The 10,263-nt window shown below is 34.5% G+C and overlaps 1 protein-coding gene across 2 annotated transcripts in view; it reads right to left on the reverse strand.

The window, feature by feature from the left end:
- The window catches only part of Mgat4a (alpha-1,3-mannosyl-glycoprotein 4-beta-N-acetylglucosaminyltransferase a), a 380,732-nt gene extending 371,537 nt beyond the window's left edge, over positions 1–9,195 (reverse strand). For both annotated transcript variants that reach the window (XM_089646106.1, XM_089646108.1), the window contains exon 1: positions 8,901–9,195. The gene's annotated coding sequence lies outside the window, so the exon portion shown is untranslated. The remainder of the gene's footprint in view (positions 1–8,900) is intronic.
- Positions 9,196–10,263: the final 1,068 nt, after the last annotated feature.

A 10,263-nucleotide genomic window follows, 5' to 3' on the forward strand; every position in this document is an offset into this window, starting at 1 on the left:
AACGAAACGCGGTGCATATTTTAGCTTAATTCATTTTTGTACAACATACTTTACGACACCTAAAGTTGTGCCTGCAAACCAATTACGACACTTAACCAGTTATTTTAAACAATTATTATAATATGGCAATTTAAATTCGTTTTGGTATTTTATTTTAGTTTTGAACTTAAAAGTAGTTGATTTTTGTGTAGTTTATAAAAATGGTCGACGTGAAGCATTTTCAACAAACGCAAAGAGCTTGGAGTCCAAGAAGTACAGGGTTTTCCAATAAGAGGTGTTATTTTGATATTCATCGTAAAAGAACAAGAAAGTAAACGTTGTCCAGATCAATACCATCCAATACCGGCCATAAAAAATCATTAATCATCTCTCGATAGCGCAATCCATTCACCGTAACTGTTGCTCTAGCCTCATTTTCGAAAAAGTAAGGTCCAATGACTCCGCCGGACAATAAACCGCACCAAAAAGTCACACGTTGAAGATAGAGAGGCTTTTCAACAATAAATCTTGGGTTTACTGAGCCCCAGATGCGACAATTTTGCTTTTTGACGAAGCCACCGATTTGTATTTGATTCACTCAAGTGAATTTTAATAATTTCAATGCGTTGTTGAAGCGTGTACCGTTCCATTTTTATTAATGGCGTAGTTTCTACTTGTTAAATGTCAAAAAATGACAGCTTCAAAAGTAACATCTACCGAAATAGCGGGGTATTCAAAATAACACCTCTTATTGGAAAACCCTGTACTATAAAACAAATGGCATTTTAGTATGAATTCTTTTACAGGTAAATTACCTCAATGTGTGGAGATGAACTGAACCCGACAAAAGCTCGGTCGACATGAGAATATTGCTTACGCTTCAAATGTAGTTCGTCGCCTCCTACATGTTAATTTTGTGACTATTGCTTCATACTAAGAATTCATATCCTATAACCTCGCCCGTCTAGTCGAAGCTAATACACGCAAAACGCAAGTTTATTGGAAAAATACATCCATTTATCCATCCACAGCTCGTGTTTTTCTGTATGCCGTCTTTTTGATCAGAAAACAGCCACTTCACTATCAAAAAATCATTTTTATCACAGTTTAGTTACTATAACATTTGACATGTTGAACCGTTTTAAACATGTTAAGACAAACCATCAAAAAAGTGACAACTTCATCAGCATCGCAGTGTGTTAAAATTAAAATCATTAAAAAGTACTATAAAAATGCAATAATTCAAATTCAAAAAAATATTTATTGGATAAAAAAGAGTACAAAGGGTATAGCTTATAGGTTACATCCTATTTCTTCCAGCTAATCCAACAAATACACATTATATTACATAACCCAACAATTAAATGTTAGATGTATGTTAGTAAAAAATTAAAAACAGATGTATTTAATTTATGTAAGGTATTCATTTAAGGTGTAGTGACATTTGTTTAAAAAATGTTTTTAGATATGATTTAAATTTAAGTATGTCGGTTATTTGTTTGATGCTACGTGGAAGGTTGTTATATACTTTAATGGCCATGTAGTGTGGTCCTTTTTGAAATATAGTTTTGTTTGCTTTTGGGATTAATAAGTTTTCTGTGAACCTTTTAGCTTGTTTATGTGTTGAGTTTTTTTTGTAGGAACTTTTCTGGAGATGATCGAACTAACAGGCATAACTCCATTATATATATGTCCGCAACTGTCAGAAGTTTGAGATTTTTAAAAATTGGTCTACATGAATCCCGGTGATCAGAGTTTGTAATTTTGGATGATAAAAACATCTTTGGAGTTTCCCAAAAAAACTATTCCGTATTTTATCATTGAGTATACGTATCTTTAGTATGCGGTGATTACTGACTCGATGTTTAAGATATTTTTAAGGGTGCCTAGAACAAAAAAGCTACTGATTTTTGCTACAACTTTAGATACACGTTCTTTCCAATATACTTAGTCAAGTATCAGAATTTTCATATTTCTGAGTTCCTGGCAAACATTCTTAGATATTATTATTGAGTCTAGGACTTACAATAATATCGAACTCCACTCAAACTTCTAACTTATTATCCAGTATTTTTAACGTGAAAACGTTTTTAAAATTAATCACATACTAAGGTCCCGCCAGAGTTAGTGATGAAATGCTTTTGTTGTTGGCAATATATATATTTTTTTTTTTTAAAAGAAAGACAAACATTCCCAGGTTACGAATAACCCAACAATGTTTGAAAATCTCCTACTACCACCACAGAAAGCCGAAAATGTTGCTTGTGTTGTGATGGAGGACTTAGCCAGCCGAGGAATCGAACACGCGACGCTCGGGTGAGACCCAAGCGCTATGCCCACTCAACCACTGACCGGTCAGTGGTTGAGTGGGCATTGTCATATTCATATTCATAGTCATAGTCATATTCACAGTCATATTTAAATATTTCTCATGGCCCAAGGGTTGTGACGCCAAGTGGCATGTCTAGTATAAAATAGACGATTTTCCTTTGCTTGTTAGTGCACTTACGTCATTAAGCGGGGTGTGGGGTCAGATAAGACCATTCCCACACGGGTCGGTTTTAAATTAACAACTCTAAAATTAATACTTTTTAAATCATTTATGGTGACCCATGTGAGAGTTTTCATATATACAATAAAGACACGCCGACCAATCGCAGGGCGTTTAAGTCAATTACGTGTTAAATGGTTATATACATAAATACATATTTACTATTTATTAGTTCTACTTATGTAATATAATAAAACATTCAGAATCGGTGTTTGTTGGTCGATATGACTTTTTTCAAGCCATAATATTTTGCATTGAAGTTCCTTTTTGAAAAGAAAGGATGGACCACGACTACAGACTACTGGTAGAGAATTTGCAAGTATCTACAATGAGACATTATACAATTTGTGTGAGAGTAAGGAATAAAGTCCGAGGAATAATTTTGTTCTGAGCCGACCGGCAGGCCGGGAACTCAATACTTTGGGAATCAGGGACACCTGCCCTGGGGATGAGAAGGTTGGGTTTTAATCAACCGGAATAATACACGCCGACCCAAAGTCAATAATGAAACGCAAACTGAGATCAAGGGAACGAGTGAGCATTGAAGTGAACGTTCTAACCTGCAATTGAACTTCCGGGTTTCCTTTGACTAATGTTGATTGGGATATTGTGTTGTTTGAAGTTACGGAAAACGCAAGCTCTTATAGAGAGGTACTGTATTTAGTATACCTATTCACCTTTTGCTCTTTCAAGTGAAATCCATGGGGTCTCACACCTAGACAAATTTCTTTAGTCGACAGCCTACCGTCGATGGTTCTTAATAATACATCGGAATCTTTGGTTTACAAGCAACCGACACAGGGCGGCATATTCGCTGCGCTTACTGAAGATAGCGGAAACAAAACGAATCCATGGTCTCCTACCCGAACCACGTACCTTCCGGCAACGAATTGGAAAATGCGTTGAAGTTGCGTCTGTGTGGGCCGACAACTCAATTATTATATTACTAACGCAGACCCGTGAAAATGCACGGAAGAAGATGTATTTTTAAAATGTAAATGATTTCCTCGTTATGCGATTTAAACCAATATCACTAACCTATAAATGTTTATTATAATAATCAAATGAAAATACCCAATCATTACCTTGTTATTCGGTTATATTTTTTTATGTGTCAGTGTGTTATTAGTGCCATTGCGGAAATAAACACAAATTATCCCATGGCATTTCTGTACTCCTGGTGTTTTGTTCCCGCAGACATTGTCAACTGTCGTTTCTCATCTGTAAAATACCTACAAAGTAATGAAAAAATTGTCCAAAGAAGCGAAGGTAGCAGTCCACAGTGGAGTGCTGGTACCTACCCTGATGTATGGAAGTGAGGCATGGAACTGGCAAAGAAAGGATATAAGTAGATTGAATGCTGTTGAAATGAGATCCCTGAGGCGTATGTGTGGTAAAACCGTGTATGATCGTGTGAGGAATGTGGATTTCCGCAAAGAGTGCAAGGCTGATGTAAGCGTAATGAGTAAGATCAAGAAAGGGACGCTTAGATGGTTTGAGCATGTAGAGCGAATGAGCGAAGATAGGAGTGTAAGGAGAATATACGATGCAAATGTGAATGGTAGCATAAGTCGGGGACGCCCGAGGAAAACATGGCACGACCAAGTGAATCAGATACTTGAGTCGGGCCATGTCAAAAGTCAGAATAATAGAAGAGTATGTATGAATGTGAATGAGGCAAGGAGTGTGTGCCAAGATCGAGTTGTTTGGCGGTCCGTCCTCTCTGCCTACCCCTGATGGGAAACGGCGTGATGGTTAGTTAGTTAGTTAGTTAGTTATAATTCAAATATCGAAAAGAAGATTTTCAAGTGTGTAATTATTTGTTAATTAATTATTTAAAATAACATTATTTTGGAACCTACTTTAACGCTTGTATGAATTTTTCACGCAATCAGTTACTTTTTGAAAATGACTTTAATTCAAAGCAAGACTGATTTCTGTAGTTTATCAAACCGGCGCTAAAGACACTATCAAAATACACTAAGATATTCCAATGAATCGCTTTTCTACTAGACGTTTATTGTAATCATTCTTAGAGTATATTCTGGGATTTCTTAGCGTTCCACTATCATTTCGAAGTAAGTCAAAATATATCAGATCATGATCGCATTTCAATGAGTATTTCTACGTCATAGCCTACCCGCTTTGCTGGCGCAATAAGCAATAAAGTTAAAATGCTGTCAATTATAGACACGCTTCAAAAATAATAACAAGGAAAACCATTTATATTTCTCGTACGTATAATAGATTAAAATAGTCGCTAAGAAAGTCAAAGTTTGCAAAATGCTAATTGCTGTTCGGATAATTCTCTAAATCTACCAATAAGTAAGTTTGATGACGATATCACAATCATTGGAAAGATAACATTTTTGAAAAATACAGCCCTCCTTAATCTCATTATTCCAGTCAACAGTGTAGACTCCAAAAAATGATGTTTCCCATTTTCTTGTATATAATAAAACAAAACCAAGATGTACTCGAAATGATAACATTTGTAAGTAGATACTTAAATATCCACCCACAAATTTATAAACCAAAAATTTTATATCAAAAACGGAATTATACAATTTGTCCAAAAATGTGAATTAGAAAGTCGAATTAAACACGACGACTTTACATTCGAAAAAATAAAACTTACTGAACCATTACGGCTACCATCCACTTTCCATGAAATTGAACGAAAACAAATTTTATAGACAGATGAAATTCAAAACGAACAAGTTAAAATAGGACTTCGCTACGCTCAGTCAATAATAAAATAGCAAGACCGTATGTTTCTTACATTATAAGTAGTCGAAAAATATATACGTGGGCCAAAGGATAGCATTCGATTGATTGAAGAGTGATCATTGATAGAACTCGGAGGGTAAATATGTTTAATAATATATTTGAATTGAAAGGTCAATTAATGATAAGACATTTTGTCTCGGTTGAGTTGTCTTCAAGACACGGAAAATCTGGCAAGTAGAAGAAGACGTGTTAGATGAAATAAGGAAATTCTCTTATAATTTATTAAGAATAACGTAAGTCTTTCACAGTTTGCCGTACGAATAGATTCATAGAAAACAATTTCGAAATACATTTTTATTCAATCAGTTAGGCTATTTTATTTGGGCGGTTATTTGTTAGATTTTTCCCTTAGGTATTTGCTATTCCCCTTACTTTGTTTGAATCAACATTTGCTGCGATACCCATACTTACTATTTAATAGAAAGTCTGTGTAGTTTCATTGATTGATATTTTCTTTTACATGGTTATAAAAAAGTTTAGAAATTATCATTGCTTCCAATCACTTCATGATAAATCTTTCGAAGTTAGTCCTATGAAAATACAATAACACCTAGACATAGAATAATATTAAGACAATGGAGATGAAAATCACGATTATGCAAATGTTGTTTACATTTCGAAGAGATCAATCAGATTCTAGAATAGGCCAGCCATGATGGCCTCCAACCTAAATTACTTTGATTATTTGACAATGAAACATAAAATCAAAGCAAAGGTTCTAGAGTTCATTGAATTAATGGGTATTTTTAAGAAAGCGGAAAAGATAGGTACCCACCATAAGCGAAATGATGAAATAAGCCAGCAAACAACTAACGATCATTCATTACGACTCTCTGCGGGGAATAAAACTAGACGAGACACTTTGCGTATTTATAACTTATTAGCTTATTAGCTGACGTGTACCCGGCGTTGTTCAGGGTTACCAATGGTTTGTGTTCAAGTTTTGAGGCTGTCTTGTTGTCTAGTGCACCTGAAAACTGGGACTATTTTTAAGGTGGAAATAATATTTTTATAAAGGATTGAAAAAGTTAACTTTTTATAAGTTTTTGTTTTACTTGATCGTGCCATGTCTTTCTTGGGCGTCGCCGACTTCCATCATTCACTACTGTATACCACATTGTTACTTCTAAAAAAACTACTTATATCTACTTTCATTTGACTCCGTGTCTCATTCCAGTGATGAGATAATGCGTTAAGTCTTACACGGGCGTCCGCGACTTTTTTTACCACCCAAACCATCTCTAAACACTCCTGACATTAATAAGAACAAATTTTCAGTGAAATCGGTCGAGTAGTTTTGATTATATAGGGGACAAACGATGAAACATTCTTTTTCATATTATACCTATATATATATATATAGATACTTACGTAAGAAAGGCAGACATTTATTATGTAATTATACTTTTTGGTTTGGTATATGTGTTTGGTGTGATTGACTGCCCTTTGTTTGTCTTTGTTAGTTTATCATTTATTAAATGCAACACCAGCCATTATATTGTATACTGAAGTGATGTGTGTTTTCCGACGATCAAAGGAAGCCTGTTTGTAGTTTTCAAGTTCGGATTAAAATTGAATATTTTAAAATGGCAATTATTGTGGCCATCTGAATAAATTAAGATACAAGTTCCTTGCCCATTTGCATTTCATTTTATTTTTATGTTTCGTTTATCATTATAACGAAGAGTTGGGTAAATTTTTGCAGCGCTGTCCGTTGTGGGACTTTTCTGCGCAGGATCTGAATGTTCTTTCTTAAACGAATCGCCTCGCGTAGGGACGCAAAAATTGAGTGAGGTGGGTAAATTATAACTTATAAAAGTTAACTAAATAGTGTAGTAAAATTTTAAATTTTGGAAACAAGGCCTAACTTTTGTTTACCCGACTTGGGATATGTAGGTGAGGTTTTTAAGCCAGCAACTTGTGCGCCATTGTAAAAAGGACTAGTAATTTGTTAGCAGATTTTATTTTCGAGGACGGAATGGTGATATTACAATGCGAGTTGCCTGCATTCTGTCAGATTCATTTATTGATGGTCCCCGTCTGCAGCGCTCCGTGAATTTTGGTTTTTTCCTCCTTTACTGAATGGATTGTTTATTAATTTGAATGTCTATGATCTGCATGAATTATTTCTTAAACTGAAATTGGAGCAATTATTTCTTAAACTGAAAGCGCAATTGGAGCAGTCCGCTCCAGGCGCTGAATTGCAAAGGCGCAAAGGTACAAAATTAAGAGGAAGCTACAAGCCAAAAATGAGTATATTCTTGGTATACCTTATATCGTAGGTAATAGGCATTAAAATCGCTTGACAAACGGAGTCTAGAAACGTTCGATTTCAGGCAAAAAAAAGGTTTTTACTTATTTTGTAAAAGTTAATCAAGTGAAACTGTCACAGATAAACTTAGCTATCATACTGTATTTTTAAAAAGTTGTTTCCTTTGCGCGTTCATACATTTCTATTGAAAAAATATTTTTTGTAGTAGTTTGCATTTATATTTTTTAATAAGTAATTTATTTCTTTATTTGTATTCTACTTAAGCAAAGCGATAGGAAAACCTTCAATTTATCTAAGCATATTTTTTGGTATTCATAATGTACACCAATTCGTTATAAATATTAATCAAAATAGAGATTTGACATTAAGCTTCGCCTTAAGTTGATATGAAAGCTAAACATTCAACGATGTGAATAGCAACTTTTTTTAACAAAATACTTAAAATACCTTCATGAACCATCACGCCACATCTATAATCGTTTATCAATCGGTATCAATAAGAACTTGACTAGCTCAGTAACAGCGCAGTAAACTCATTGGCTTTGGATCCAGGGATCACAGATTCACATCCCTGCATTGGAAAATAAAACATTACATAGTAGGAATATCAGATTTAGATTTAAATACTTGTATTGTTGTTCTTCCGCGTTCCAGAGTAAAATATTCTCTCAATATCGCCTTGTTACATTACCTGTGATTTTAATGATCAGAGCTGAATAGCTAGGTATTTCCTGAGTTTCTCCTTCCACTTCCCTCCCCCACATCCTTCCTTAAATCGGGAATGACGTGTATCCAATATTAACAATATATTTTCAACAATATGAGACTAATTTAATTACTAAAATAAAAATTTACTTTATACATATAATAATATTCAAATACTGTCCTGAAATCAAACTGTTACTCGCTAGTCATAATATTATATTAATTAATTACTATATATTGATTCATCGTAATGTTTATCATTTATAAACATAAAATGACAATTGGCTTGCATTATATATTGTGCAATTCAGGTTTTATGCGTTCAAAATATTATATTTTATGTTAATGAAAAATAACAAGTGATTAACATTTTAAATACATAAAAAACAAGTCAAGTCCTTGTTGACTATGTAGAATTAGGAAGAGAGAATTAAACTCGGATCCTTAAATTCTAACCTCCAATCTGCGATTGCCAATTCTTTACACCATGTATAAAGTGATTATTTGCAATGGTTATATCAACATTAGTGAAAAGTATGTAAACAGGTGATAATTATTTTGTTTTAGTTTCTTTTAATACGTTCATGTGTATGGATGACTTACCATTAAATCACTGAAGAAAACTGTTGAAAATTCACCATGTAAACTACTGTTTTGTTGTCATAAAATTTCGTAAATAAAGACGAGTCCCGCTATTAATAAATTTATCCCCTGTGAAATAACTTGCACTGTATAGTTCACGGGTTGGTCTCCATTTGTTCTGTTATCAATTATGGATGGGGAGTCGGGTAATTTGAACAGAGGCCGAGAAAGATAATGAATTTCAGTCCATGTGTTGTAGTATTATTACCCGCAAGGCTGGCGCTGCGCTGACAGGAGCACCTATCGTGAACGTCGCCCACGCGAAACTGAGCGGAGTCGGAGCGAGCTTACACAACTGAACTGACGCATGAGTGGGGCCGGCCCGGCAGATTCCTGTAATGCCGGGCGGCGCGATCGAAACGAAAAGATAAATGTTTGCTCCTCTAAAATTCTGGAGAATGCTGCGATATCTGTTCAGTTCAGTGTGGTGGTAGTTATCATACTAATACTGATACAAAATCACTGTGCATAATCGAAACGTCGATTATTATTACTGCCCGTCTTCATGATCGATTAAACGCCATTCAAATTATTAAACAGGCGCCTAAAATGCAAGATATTAATTTTACAGGCTATGTTTTTTTTTTCATGTTGACATTTATTTTAACACAAAGTTATTACAATTGTAAAATTACGGGATGTAACTGGACTTCCCAAGCTGAGAATAGAATACTGATACTTTATTAAAAATTGTTTCCAACGAAAGTTTTCAAAAATAAAAACTAAGTTTCTGAAAGTTATTTGAAAGAATATATAAGTTATAAATCATCAGAATAGTTTTATGAGATTTTATAAGTGCAACTTATATACTTAAAAATAGTAATATGGATTACGCGTCCGGACCAAATCGCTTGAACCTAGCCTAACCATAGACATATGAATATTAGTAGACCTGCCCTAAGTGATTAAAAGCGTATTATTCCCCACTCCCCATACCGGTTCCATTGGAGCCGGCTGGGCTCGCGTATGGCTTCCCGTGAATCTCGAGAATGTGACGTCATCATTCTTGTTCGAACTAGCGTCGAGCTGTGGTCGAGGCATTTTACGAAATAACACGGCAAAATGGTGGCTTAGCTATGAAAACTTGTAAAAATAGATGTGAAAAAGAGAATAAACCCAATTGTCGTATTACATTCCATATGTAAGCATTATTTTAAGCGTAATTACATCGTATAATATGGATCAGTTTGTAGAAACATATACTATCACATCGAGATATATCTGAACGCATCGTTGGTTACTGTGAACTAAATTATGAACACTTATAAAAGTATCTTAACTAAATACGTAAACAAAATATTCGACTCTGAAAATAGAAGAATTT

Source organism: Hesperophylax consimilis, chromosome 23, assembly GCF_061612785.1.
Source record: "Hesperophylax consimilis isolate HC1 chromosome 23, BYU_Hcon_1.0, whole genome shotgun sequence".
NCBI lineage: Eukaryota > Metazoa > Arthropoda > Insecta > Trichoptera > Limnephilidae > Hesperophylax > Hesperophylax consimilis.